The sequence below is a fragment of the Nasonia vitripennis genome (genome assembly GCF_009193385.2).
Source record: "Nasonia vitripennis strain AsymCx chromosome 1 unlocalized genomic scaffold, Nvit_psr_1.1 chr1_random0003, whole genome shotgun sequence".
In the NCBI taxonomy this organism is placed as follows: Eukaryota; Metazoa; Arthropoda; class Insecta; order Hymenoptera; family Pteromalidae; genus Nasonia; species Nasonia vitripennis.
Window position 1 is genome coordinate 442495 of NW_022279589.1, and position 15104 is coordinate 457598.

General features: G+C 39.7%; 1 protein-coding gene across 12 annotated transcripts in view; it reads right to left on the reverse strand.

Annotated features, from left to right (window-relative positions):
• Positions 1-15104, reverse strand: part of LOC100115682 (sodium/potassium/calcium exchanger Nckx30C) — a 570283-nt gene that overhangs the window by 66263 nt on the left and 488916 nt on the right. The window lies entirely within an intron of this gene.

A 15104-nucleotide genomic window follows, 5' to 3' on the forward strand; every position in this document is an offset into this window, starting at 1 on the left:
TTTGTACACTTGTAGTTTTGGTATGAATGCAGGGATTTTAATTTGAATGTTAAGAAATGATTTGGCGATGAAAAAACTGCAATTTTCTTCTTTTTTTCGCTTATTCTAGCACCTTTTTGTATATACAACATGTTCTAAACTTTCAAATCAAAATCCCTGTATTTATACCAGAACTACAGGTGTAAAAAGTATCCTCTTGAGTTTAAGCCTTAAAGAACCTTGCTTTCACTTGGAATCCTACGGACAGTGAGCTGAAATCAGTAAAAACAACATTTAGAGAAAATCAACTTTAAAGTTTATGAAAATTGTTGAAAGTGTAACTTAAATTAGTGCTTACCAAATCCTTTAAGACCAAGTTTTCTATGTTCCACACACATAGACCTTGACTCTCAGCAATTATGAGGTATATTCACTTATACCTCTGGGTTCTGTACGGCTTTTCTTACCTGCAACCAAAAAAAGGCATTTTATGAATTTTATAAAAATGTGATAAAAAGATTATTTTATCCTTGATAATGATAACACTTTATACTTAGTTTTTCTTTTGGTCACTGTGTAGAATCTTTAAGTTAAAACTCCAGAAAATTACCAGTCTTACCTCCAAATGTTTGATCCGGGTGCTCCAGTTTCTGTAGGGGCTTTTTCTTCTATCACTACAGTCTTCATAGAGTCCTTGGAAACTTTCTCACATACTTTACTAAATTATTCGTTGATTGTATCATATGCAGACTAAGTCATGGGTTTCAAGCAGTCCATCAACCCACAAAATGTTGATAGACCAGCGTGTCCAAGTCCAAGAGCACGAAAAGTGACCACTGCTCTTATGTTGTTCTGCCAAGCATGGTTCTAGACGCCAACTTTTCTGCATGACTTGATAGCTGCCAGCTGAGCACACTTAATACACACTACTTAAATCTTAAATCTCAATTTTTAAGCTTCTGATTCGCCAAGTTTAACTCGACCATGGCATTGTTTGCAAATCAAAAGTTCCTCGAGAGCAGGAAATTGAATATTAATATCAATCAATTTATTCCTGACCACAGAGGTTCCTTCCGCTGCTTGAGTTTGTATCTTTCTTGCTGAACTTGAAGGCTTGTCCTGTCGGCAGGTTCATCCTCATGTTGCTCCTAGAAATCTTCATGGCCTCTTCTTGCCTCTTCCTCGAGAGCACTTCTTGTCAGGATGGGTACTCGCAAACCTTCCCTTGGCATCACACATATTTTTAAAATCACTACACTTCACACTTTTTTAAATAACTTAACTGCTCTGCTTTTACACTAACACTTCACTTTTTTTCTTTTTAGGGTTATAAGCTATAAGATATAACCCCAAAAACACTACAAACACTGCTTAGATTAATTTAAAAGCACTTTTGAGAAATATGAGCTTTTTTTATGTATTAAGACATCAGCTGTGTTTACTCAGTGTAAAACACATCCCAGGACTATATCAGCTGTGTTTTAAAATATTTGCTGTCTGCTAGCAGAACAGCAGAACGGTCGCTCTGTCCTTCTCAGATACATTGATTCTAATCTGTCTACAGGTGGCGTGCGGGCGCCCGATATTTAAATTCAAATAAATGATCCTACGTATTCATCGGAGCCTTATATAAAAAGCAAAACTAGAAATTTATCTCGAAAATAACGCAAAAAATCTTATAAATACGCACTAATTAGTTTACTAAAATATGTATGCGGAGCATAATATACGTATATACTAGGTATAAAAATAGTATTTTCAACATTTACAATAAAAATTTTATTTAGATTGAATTTATAAAACTTAAAATTAAAATTATTAGTCGTATTAGACAAAAAATGAAAAATACGCAATTTTACGAAAACACGATAAAAATTTTGTTTTAGTATTTAACGTTGCTTGTAACGTTGCTGGACATTTTTTTTTTGATAAACGGATTTTAGGAGCGTGTTCTACGGAACATTTTCTGTTAAAATAAGCAATAAAAAAAATCGATTTTTTCGAAGTTTAAAGGTGTTGTGTCCCCTTAATTAAATATTGTAAAATCTAGTTGCAATGTTTTCGGGCTGAAGAAGAAAAACGTGATTTCAGCATTTGTGGATTTTACACTCACATATTATAAAAATGAGTAGCCTTTTCACTAATATTTTTGTTGGAAATCATAGTTTCAGAAAACATTGCTACTAGATTGTACAATATGTAGGATTGTACACAATGTGTTAGGACCGTTAAGTTAGCCGCAAGAAGTGTTAGAACAGTGAAGTTGGCCGCACAGCTATATACAGATGAAAATTGCTTTCTCAAAAAAATATAATAATGTTTTACGATATTTAGAATTAAGAGGTTGCTGGTGCATACTCTGCGTTCCGGAACAGTCACAGTAACTAGCTTGCCAGGGTAGCCTATGACAAGGTTCAGGTTATTTTTGGTGTCTAGGTATAAAAATTATTCAAGTACGGTGTCTAGATGTACAGGGTGGCCGATGACGACGTCTAAGTGGTGCGCTCCATGGTTTTTGGTGTCTGGGTGTAAAAATCATTTAATGGCAGTGTCTAGGTGTACACGGTAGTCGGTGACGAGGTCTAGGTGGCGCGCTACGTGGTTTTTTGTCTAGGTGTAGAAATAATTCGAGGGTTGTGTATATCAGAACAATCAGTGATTTTATGTTAGTGATAAAAATGTTACAAAAAAGCTGCAGTCGAAAGGTGCTAAAGATGCTTATATTTTATTTTTACGACGTCAAATATGAAATACTAAAAAAAATAACTAAAAAGGATTGAAATCTCTAAAAGAAATTAACTTTTAATAAAGTAAAAGGTTAGGCGAGTTTGATGTATTCCGCAACAAAATTACAGATAGAAAAGAACTGAGATCAATCAAACATAGTCAAGTTTATTATATTTAATCGTAATGAAGCAAGGAACAACTCTCAAGGTCTCAGGTATTTTACTCCTTCAGCTGAGGTGGCCAGTGGTCTATAAAAATCAATTGATAGTAATTCGCCAGGCTCTCAATTTAAATGGATAGGTCAATGAATAGTACGTACGGCAGTGAAGTGGAAATTATAGCATTTGTTCGTCTATGTATATTTTATTAAATTTATAGTACGAATTTTATAAATCCTATATATTACTGTCGCAATTCAATCACTTATAATGAAAATGAACTGAATTTTTTTTTATTTGGTCCCATAGACATAGGACATTATGACATACAAATTTTGCTTAAATCAAGTTATTGTAAAATACAAATTTTTGAGTTGATATGTACACTCGTTGGTAGTGGATTCTGAAAGAACGTTGCAAACTGAATGGCAACGTCGCTTGTCAATTTTAAGGTTTGTGACGTGGCGCTAGTATCGCATCTTTCAAATTTTGTACCTTGTGCCGGGAGAGCAAGAAAAGCACGAACAGACTTTGTGGTGCGAAATTCACATATCGCATTATGAATGCCGAGAGATAGATTAAAAAAACTTTGTTTTGAACGTTAAATGTATTATTGGGGGATACATTAATAAATATATTAATGATGGATGATAAAAAAACAAATTGAATTTCGCGCCACAATGTCTGTTCGTGCTTTTCTCGCTCTCCCAGCACAAAGTTCAAAATTTGAAAGACGCGATACTAGCGCCACGTCACAAACCTTGAAATTAACAAGCGACGTTGCCATTCAGTTTGCAACGTTCTTTCAGAATCCACGACCACCGAGTGTATGTATGTGCCTGCGTGCGCGAAAATGGTCATAACGATAACTCCCTAACGCATTTATATTTTTCGCTGAAACTGTACAGGCTAATCAAGTATGATCTAATTAAGAACTGATACAATTTTGGAGTTGATTCTTCGTAAACAATAAAAATTTAATATTTGTCCAAGAATGGTTTACCACGATCATTCTCGAACGCACTCGTATTTTTCGCTGAGACTTTACAGGTTTATCATGTATATCCTAACACAAAACTAAACAGAGTTTTAAGCTGATTGACGGAAAATACGTGTTTTTTTTTAATTTCTTTTAAACATCAAAAATTAAAAACCAATTGTTTTCGTTAATAATCCATGCACATATATATGTTTCGAAATTGTTTAGTGGTTATCTTCTCATCGTGTGTCGATACACTCATTCTTAAATTTATGAGCATGACGGTCATAAACAATGCTATTATAAGTATGTGTCAAGTTTTTAATATTTTTATTAAAAAGCTTTAAATTATTTTATTAAAGAAAAATATTCTTTTAATAATCACATCTCTTGGAGAAAGCATACTGTTAATGAAGTTGGCAGTGGTTTCTTTTCTGTTAAGAATATTCCGGAAAGCAAAAGAATACGGTCCAAATTTTGTGCAGAAATCTCTGCATATTATTTTCGTAAGGGATTGCAATGTTTTTACTGGTTCGTAGAACTTTCTAAGAAAAGTTGTCATAATGGTAATGTAAAATTACCACTGCTCTCTGAATATAATAATAGTTCAAAAGAATTATTATTGGATAATAGTAAAAACCGCTGCCAATTCTTTGGCACGTAGCTTCCTCCAACAAAATTAATAGTTCCAATAGATAAAATATTATTTAAATATACAGTATATTATTGATTTTTAAAATACTTTTAATATTAATTGTTTTACTGAAGGAGCACTTGTCACAATATCAAATCATATAATTTTCATAAAAAAATTTTAACCTTAATATTTTAAATACTATAGGGTCCTCATAACCTCATGAAATCATAAATTTTCTTAAAACATTCTACACTTTATTTATCGAGTTATAAAGTTTAACAAAAATGGTAATTTTCAGTTATACAGGATATACAGAGTGAGAGACAAAGAATTTGAATCCTAATTTTGAATTTGAATCCTAATTTTAAACTAACGGTTTTATAAGCTGCAAAAAGAACCTAACTGAAGTGATCAAAAGATCGATATTTTTCCAAAATTTTAACTTAATTTAATTCTTTTCTCGTAATCTTACGTCATCAAAAACCGATATTATTTTGGTTTCAGATTTTTAGCTGATAAACTAATCTCCAAAAGGACTTAAAATTTTTACAGCAAATAGATATTTTTATTGTTTTTTATTGTCATACATTTTTTTTTAAAACGTTTGACAATTTTGTTTTAGGAATATTAATTTTTTTTTTTTAAATCACCTTCTTCATCATAACAATTGAACGAAACAGTCAATTTGGAAAATCTTGCGGAAAAAAGTAAGCAATTTTATGCTCTTTTAAATACACTGTTGTTAAATATATTTTATAAATCATATCTTAAAAAAAAGCGAAAATATTTTTTCAAAAATCGGAAAAATGGCTATAATATGGCCATAAAATAGTCAGAACTGTAAAAAAAAGTTCCCGAATTAAGAATCAGAAAACATATATACATGTCAAATTTTATTATCATCGGTCGCGTGGTGCCAGAATCATAACGGTATACCTACGCGCACACATTGAGACCCACACAGCGATCCGCACGGACATTTTCTAAAAACGCATGATTCGAACTCTAAACACCTCCTTATTCGTTCATTTTTTATAGTATTAATATTATTTAATACTATAAAAACTACAAATGATGCAGCTCATTGTGGACCAAACTTATATTTATGACGATTTAGAAGCTAATGAAATAATACAAAATTTTAAATTTATGAACATATTAAAAACATTCCTACAGGTCTAAATAATAACCCATATTCTAAAAAATTTTAAAATTTGAATGAATTGACCAAGTCAGAAACATCAACTGAATACTGCTTGTCCTGGTTGAAAATAAATATGTAATTTTATTACACGTTTTTGATATTTCAATTCATTATACATCATAAAATTGTATGATAAAATTATATAATGACTAATATATGCATTGTATTTTGTAGCAGCTGTGTTGAAAATACATTTAAAATCAAGTTCGAGAATTCGTAATAATTTTTTTTTTATATTTAATTAAAATTTTGAGCAAAATAAATTGATGAAAAATGTTCATGAAATTCAAATTTAATACAAAATAAATATTTTTACATATATTCAGTGGAAATTATTTTCAATAAAAACACACCTTTGGATACTTTGTGTTTCTACCACACTTAAATTTTTAGATATTTCTACGATTTTTTTTTTTGAAACTAAATTCTTCGAAACAGTTTTCCGTGCTAAAAAAATTATATAAGCTATATTTCTTCATTTTTACTTCATCAACTATATATGCGTATATACTGATTATCACTACAAAACATTATATAATCAATCTTCGACGACATGAGGAGTAGAGACATCTGTCTTTAACAATTTTTGATAAGTGGCAGTTTCTTCAGATAATTGCAATTCTCTAATCCACTTCGATTGTGTACGACGATACACTCCGAAATGTCTTGAGTTTTTAACTTAAATGTACATTCGATTTCCTTTTTATCGCAGCATCAATTTTTTGTGCTAAAATTCCATTGTTATTCTTGAAACAGTAACCATTATGGCTCCACAATGGCCCCCAATTTGCAATACTTTGTGCTATATTTTTTGTGTTAGACTTTTTTTAGTAAATTATCGGCATGTCTTACTTCCATCTGAGATATTATATTTCTATTAAGCATATAAAATGCCTCGACTAGTAGTGGCCAATGTTGGACATAAATAAGCATATCTAGGTATAGAATCTAATTTTCGAATTATCTGGCCTTCAACCAACTTCTTTCCTTTATTGACAGAGACAATCTAGCAATTTGATTTGGTGCTTTTATTTTCAAGACTAAATCATCAATCATATTTATCTCGACATTAATTAACGAATGATGCATGTTGTTTGCCAAACCAATATTTTGCAAATTGTAGCTATACTATGCAATGCATGCAGATAGGTACAAAGCCCGAAATAACATTAAAAGCACTCGAATTAATTAGAATTGATAGCTTTTTGATTTAAAAAACAGGATTTACAGATTGTATACTTATTGTACTACGGGATATCAAACACGGCAGAGCAATTACATATTTTAGTTTTAAGATTTAGTTATTAAAGGGATGTCGTCCCAAAAAACACTGTTTTTCTATTACATAAAACTTTTTATGTCAATAAATACTCGCGTCGAAACTATTCTCGCCTCGCTTCTACCTTCGATTTTGACTTTGATGAACTTTCTCGAATTCGTGCGTGTCGCTTTATATCCTTTGTTCTAATAAATGCGCGTTTCGCTAAATAACACGTACTCTAATAAACAAAAGGGCCACTTACGTATGGGCGCCAATATAACGGGGTGAAGTTTTCGTGAAGCAATACACGTGTCCGCGGAGGCGGCAAGGAACGTAGTTTATGGGAGACGGGAAGCGGGTCCGTAGAAATGAGTGACTCCGAACTCAATCGTTAGATTTAAGAGCAAATGAATATATATTGTCTGCACTCAAAATAAAGTACACGAGCACACACGCGAGTGTGCGAGACGCAGATGGACGGCGTATTCAGAGATCGGGAGAGAGCTAGTGAGAGTGAGAGAGAGAGAGAGAGAGAGAGAGAGAGAGAGAGAGAGAAAAGTAGAGAGCTGATACTTACGGTTCGTATTTCTCACTCGTTTTCGGGAATGCTCGAGCCCGGGACGTCTCCTTCGCAGGCGAGTCGGCGCAGTCGCAGAGAGAACGTAATCAAGGCGAAGTTGCCCGAAGAGGCCTTGAAGACAGCCGTGATCTCGTGATAAAATACACCGGTCATACACACACTCGAACCGACAAACAAAAGATCAATCTCCGGATAGCGCGATCTGCTCGATTAGCCAGCCTGAACGGATCTGTGGCGCGCGTTCTAAGTCTCGCGCGCGAAGGTCTCGCTCTCTCTCTCCCCCCACTGACCGTCGCGGTGTGCTCCCTCTCGTTACTCTGCCGCTGCTCACCTGTAACATGTAACTAATTTACATTAAATAATACAATGATTGTATGCTGGGAGGTTATGACGAGTTAACAACCTTCCTCGTCATATTCCCCCCTTCCAGACGCTGAGTAGCCAAAAAGGCGTATCAGCTCTCCAAAACATTTCTCATCAGCATGCAATTTTATGAATAATAATGAGAAAATGGGGAAAACAAAATAAAATAAAATAAAGTGAATGAATTCAAAATAAAAGAAAATTGAAGTAATGAAAACTGAAAAAAAAATTATTTCGTTCTTTAACCAATGTGTTGAACACCAGTTATAAGAGAAAGAAAATACATATAATTTTACCTCCTATAATTGAAATGGGGTAGGGGACAATAATAAAGAAACTCTCCAGATCTCTTTACAGAAATATTATCTATTACTTGTAACAAATGGGTTTGGCGTGACGCTGTCATCGCCTACAGGGTGTAATCGCTTATTTCTGTGCGGGGGGAGTGTGTTCATCCCGGCGTGGGCACTCGACCTCGCATCACACCAGCGAGACCGCACACATAACAGCGAGGCATTCTCGTTCCCTCCAACTTGACGGCATGTATCCTCGCAAGTCGCATCTGCTCCAATAGGTCGGTGGTTTCCCGACTACGGCGTTCTCGCTGCTCCCGTAGTTTTGTCTCAACCCGGGCGACCTCATTCTTTGCCTGCTTGGCCTCGGCGCGGCGCTTCTTGGTGTCCTCGACGATCCCCCTCAGCTCCTGTTCGGCCTCGACGAGTTGGGGATAGTTCTTGGCCAGTTTTCTCCTCGCCGTAGGTTTTAAGGAAACGGTCTAGGTCGTCGAACGCCTCTTTCTCGGCCTTAAGGTATTCTCGTTTAAGGGCCCTCACTTGCTTGAGGTGCGCCTCAACCCTCGCCCACCCTTCTTCTGTGGTGTTAGTCTGGGGAGCAACCATTTCCTCGGCTAGTGGAGCGACGATTTCTTGCGGTATGTCTGGGGCTTGCGTTGCGCCGGATTCTTGTAGAATGTCGGCTTCTTGCGGCACGTTATCTACTGGAGCCTCACTTTCCTGCACTGTGCCGAGCTCTTGAGGATCGTCGACCTCCTGCGGTACGTCGCTCACTTGTGGAGTAACTACCTCTTGCGGAGCGTCGGCCTTCGGCAGGGGCTCCGGTCTGGGGCTGGAGGTTATGGACGGCGGTAACCTGTCCACTTGTGCTACGACGGCATGACGGCTTGGCGTGGTGGGCTCTGTCTGTTGACGGATCGTAATACTTTTAAGTACCGACCTACGCCGGTCCTGCTCGTCGTAGACTTGCGTCCACTGTAGGGCTTTGTCACCGTCGATCCGGGCTGTCCAGGCCGCCCGATCGTCGTTGCGTGCCGACATCCTCGTCAGACTCTAGCTGGGGAAAACCCGGGGAAAAACCTAAGATTAGTATCCTGCCTACCAAGAGAAAGGGGAAAAAGAACACTAGCCGATCTTAGTCTCACCGCGTGAACGTGTCCATAAAAATGAGGATATAGCAGTATCCCCTGGTGGAACGCGGGAATGGCCCCATAATATCGCTAGCTACAACTTCCCATGGCCCATGTATCTTCCGTTTGCCCATCAGTCCAGCCGGAAGCAGCTGTTCTACCTTACATTGTTGGCAAACTGCGCAGGCGCGAACAAAATTATTGACATCTCTATACATGTTCTTCCAGTAATAATACCTCGCGATTCGCTCATAAGTTTTGCGTCGCCCCAAGTGTCTCGCTGTGGGCTCACAATGCGATTCTCGCAAAACCAGTGGAACTTTATCCGCCCGTAGGAGCATTTTCCAAGCATCTTGATCGTCTATAATGTCTTCGAGGGTTGTGTCAATACGATAGTGGTACAGCTGGCCTGCTACAACCTTATAGTACGGATGCTCGTTGGGTTTTTCTAAGACTTGAGCAATCAGCGTGTCGTATCAGCCGTCTTTACAACTTAAATCATTGGGCTGAATCGATGAGATGGGCGTTTCGTCGCTTTCTTCGTCCTCATACATTCGCGATAAGGCGTCAGGGACATAGTTAAGCGAGCCCTTTCTGTGGACGATGTCATAGTCATACGCTTGGAGCTCGAGGGCCCATCTAGCAAGACGTCCGTTTGGGTTGCGCATGTTGCACAGCCATTTCAGACTACTATGGTCTCTGATGACTTGGAAGTGATAACCTTCCACATAAGGGCGAAATTTCCGGATTGCCCATATGACAGCTAGGCACCCGCGTTCAGTAACGGAATAACTACGCTCCGCTTTCGATAGCGTGCGGCTTGCAAAACTCACCACTCTCTCGTCTCCATCAATGGTCTGAGTTAGCACAGCCCCAATGCCTGTGTCACTAGCGTCAGTTTGAATGGCAAATAAATCATCAAACGATAGGCGATGCAGAACGGGAGCAGAAGCGATCAGCGCTTTTATCTGCTCTAACGCTGCTTTTTGCGAGCCGCTCCAATGATATTTGACACCCTTCTTCATCAACGATGTCAACGGGTCGGCGATAGTCGCGAAATTGTCCAGAAATTTCCGGTACCACGAAGCCATCCCAAGGAATCGGCGTAGCTGCTTTAGATTCTTGGGTGCCGGGTATGTCATGATAGGTTCGATTTTACTGGGGTCGGGGCGAAAACCATCGCGATTAACAACGACACCCAGGTACTTGACTTCACTACAACAGAATTTGCTCTTTTTCCTGTTGGTCGTTAGACCAGCTTCTCGAATTCTCTTGAGCACTACCTCAAGCCAATGCAGGTGCTCGTCAAAACTGTTGGTCGTGATAATTATATCATCCAAGTAAGAGAAGGCATGCGGCTCCAACTCCGGCCTTATGACATTATCAGCCAACTGTTGGAAGGTTGCTGGTCCACCGACTACCCCATACGGCATCCGGGTGAATTCAAACATACCTAAGCCAGGCACTGTGAAAGCAGTTAAGTACATGTCTTCTTCCTTCATCGGAATCTGATGGTATGCTAAGCTGAGGTCTATAGTCGAAATATAGCGAACATGCTGTAACTTATTCAAAATAGCATCCATGTATGGAAGCGGGTACGCACTTGCTTTAGAGACGGCATTGAGTTTCCTATAGTCGATGCAGAATCTATAGGTACCATCAAATTTCCGCACCATGATTACTGGGCTCGACCAGTCACTATTGGATCGTCGTATTATCCCTGCTTCTAACATCTTCAGCACTTACGCATGCATTTCCTCCTCTAATTTTCTCGATACTGGATAGTATCGCTGTTTAATGGGTCTTGCGGATCCTACTTCTATCGCATGTTGTATCAAAGTCGTACAACCCAATACAGTTTCTCCTTCGGGAAGCCACCTATTCAAAACTTCCTCTAAGTGAGTTCGCTGCGTAGGGGTTACATCTGCCAAACCGATGGCCGCAAGAGCATTAGCCACTCAATCCGTTAGAGTGGACAGTTCTAAAGCGACTGAATCCTCGATTCCCTCAATCCTTAGTCGATTTTCTCTAGGTAGGAGTATCGCATTGATCGCCAGCATAAAGTCAGTGCCTAGAATACATTCTGAGTCCAACTGACTCATAATCATGACTTTTAAATAGTGGCGTTGTCCGAGGAGTTCGAATGGCAACTCTACGTGACCGTAAATTGGTACTAATTGTCCATTCGCGAGTTTCGCACCTGGCCCCGTATACGGAGTTATCGACTGGCCACAAGCTGAAGCGATTTTTATACCAACAGGGCCAATAGCAGTACGGGCGGCCCCTGAATCAAAAAGGGCGCGTAGTCGAAATTCGCCAATTCCCACTTGAGTCCACCAACGACTGCAGTCTATGTCAGAAAGGGAATCTACTTTCAATGGCATAACTTCGTTGCCTCCTGTCTGCCATAGAGAGGGGTTTGAGGTCCCTGGGATGTCCTCCGGAAACGTAGAGACCCCGTCTACTGTTTTCCTTGATCTTTTCCCACCTTAAGCGAACATTCTGGGCAGGAGCTTTTATAGTAGCCGGGCCAACTACAGCCATAACACTTGACTGGAGACTTGGCTGGACCATGGCTTGCTTGACTCGCGTTGTGGTTACTCGCAGGCTCTCTTCGCGGCTTCCTTTCGTCTGGTACCTCTTCTATAGTAACCGAGGAGGTACTTTTCGACTGATCTTTCTTGTCACTCCGCCTGCCCTCTCCAGCTTTTATTGCCAGCTGGGGCTGAGAGCCTTGCGAACTCGCATTGCGAGGAACGCTAAGCTACGCTAGCGCTTCCTTAAAAGCCGTAGCGAAGTACGTAGCCGCTGCGGGTATTTCTGAGGCGTGCTCTTCTGCCTCAGTAGGTCTGCTTCTTCTTTGTAGGCCACTTGTGGCATTAGACATCCTTCTGGCGGTGGTGGAGCTTTATAGTGATCTATGTCGTGGATCAATTTCTCGGCTGTTCGAGCGTGCGTATTAGCGCATCTAAATTGATTACCTTAGATTTTGACACAAGCATTTTAATCTCAGCCAGCATATTATCATATATCATGCTGAGCTGGACTTTACTCCGTAACTTCTTCTGGCTGCTTGGCAGAAATCATTCCAGGTGACCCATGTGCGTCGCAGCTGTCTACACCAGACTAACGCTGGGCCTGTCAGTATGTGCAATAAAGCATTCAGAGAATCTTCTTCGTCGAGATGAGATGACGTTCTACATTCATTCACACGTTGAATGAATTCTTCAATGCAGCTACTCTTGTGCCCGTCAAACTTGATATTCCATTCTCTGGCTATCTTTCCGATATCTCGGCGCGAGTTGTTGTTACTCCACTGAAACGGGTAGGAGTAGCCGATCATGAATGGGTTGCCAGAGTAGACTGGAATCTGTCCTGCTTCGAGAAATGGGTTCTCATTACCCCAAGATAATTCTCCCCCCTTCCTAGAGTCCCCCTGCAGGTGTTGTTGCTGTTGGCGAGCCGCTGTTTGCGCATAATTGACGCTCGCCCCTGCTGCGGGTAAAAAGGCGCTTGAGGCGGTGGTCTCTTGACTGGCTCCAACTAATTCTTGTACGAGGTATTCTAGATTCTTGATTCTGTTCTTGAGCCTTTCATTTTCTGCCGCAACTTCAGCCTGCTGTTGTTGCCTACCGACATTTGTCATCCTGTCTGTTCTTTGCGCTGTCGCTGCTGCTATCATCGCTACACTGTTTGTTGTTGTGGCGATGGTATTCATTGCTGTTGTTGCAGCTGCTATTGTATTCATTGCTGATATAGGCATTGTCGTGCCTCTCATTTCCCAGCGGCTATCATTTACGCTCGAAGCTGCTGCTCGTGATATGGGCGTTGGCGCTCAAGAATTTGACTTTTTGTTGCGGGGGATAATCGCGAGAACGCTCTATTCGTCAGTAGCGCTTTCTGCAATTTTGCTGCTCTTCTTGAGATTGCTATGACTTTTGGTACGGTAGACTCTACGAAATCTCCTACAGTGTAGTCGCAGCACAATCGCCTAATTAACCTATCTATATTTCGAGATTGACGACCGCTTTCTATTCTTAATTCTAAATTCGTGAGGACATCTACAATGCTTTCTTCTGGCATTTCGTATGCCCATATTGCTACTTGTTGTGCAACGTTAAAGCGCTGGGATTATCGATTTTCTTCTTTATTGTTCGCTTATGCGCTGTAGCAATTTAATATACGCTAACTGAAATCCGAAGAAATATATATGACTTTCAACCGCCAACTAGAAAGAGAAGAAAAAAAAAAGAAAATCTAATCGCTTGTTCGACGAAGAAAAATTCTCACTCCCTTTTGTTTATTAAAAGAAAGAAACAATATTTAACTGTTTTTATTTCTATAATTGGTCTCTCAGTCTACAATCACCGCCAAATCTGTACTTGATTTTGTACAGGGTAACCGAGTAATTTAGACGACTCACCAAAAAAAAAAAAAAAAAAAACTAATTCTAACCGTAAAGGAGAAATGGAATTAATTAAAAAAATTCTTTGATTTCTTTACATATTAACCGCGTAACAATTCGATTGTTTATTTGAGCGATTCGCAGAACTGAGAGCTTCTAACTCTATTATCTTCTTCTGGAGTTTTCAAAGAATATTTCTTCGTTTCCTAATGTCTTACTACGAGTAATAAAAAAAAACCTTATTATTCCCGTATACAACCGGAGAGAAAAAGAAAAAGAAACGGGAAAAAAAGAAAACGTAAATTTTAAACAGAATTATTCGTGCGTTAATATTCTCGCTCAATTCATTACTGTTTATAAATAAAACAAAATTCAATCTCGAAACACTAAGTCAAAGCCTACGCGAATTCGCAATTATTTACATCTACAAATTCAATATTCGTATTCCAATAAATCGCGAAGTATTTCTATATAGCCTATACTATTGCGACTACACTGCGCGCTCGCAAGTACATCAGCTGTTCGCCGAACGGCTTCGCGCCGTGAGCGAGTCGGCCGCTACTCTATGTGTGACGTCACACAGTAGGCTAGGTTGCCGGTGTCGCCTCTCGCCTTCAATTTTCGGCGCGCGGGAGCTACACTGCTCTACCGCTATGCATTGTAGGTGCTACAGTGTTACCGCTAGCGAGTGGTCTACTCGACACGCACTGGTGAGATCCGCTCCGAAATTTCACGGCGTCGAAATAATATTCGTCGCGCCTCGAGCTGTACCTACGTTTCGGCGACTCGGAGTGTTTATAATTGCGCTCTCGAGCGCTCGCCGCAATGTCAATAAACACTCGCGTCGAAACTATTCTCGACTCGCTTCTACCTTCGATTTTGACTTTGATGAACTTTCTCGAATTCGTGCGTGTCGCTTTATTTCCTTTGTTCTAATAACTGCGCGTTTCGCTAAATAACCCGTACTTTAATAAACAAAAGGGCCACTTACATATGGGCGCCAATATAACGGGGTGAAGTTTTCGGCAGCAATCGCGCAGACGTTAGCTGCGTGCAATGCAACTGCTGTCGTGTGAGTCACCTCGCAATAATCGAGATGAAGTCTCGTTTCCTCGGGATGTTCTCGAGGTTCGCAGTGAACCGGCCAAGGTCGAGTGTGGCTAGCTGCAGCTTACATGCACGTGTATCGTGAAGCAATACACGTGTCCGCGGAGGCGGCAGGGAACGTAGTTTATGGGAGACGGGAAGCGGGTCCGCAGAAATGAGTGACTCCGAACTCAATCGTTAGATTTAAGAGCAAATGAATATATATTGTCTGCACTCAAAATAAAGTACACGAGCACACACGCGGGTGTGCGAGACGCAGATGGACGGCGTATTCAGAGATC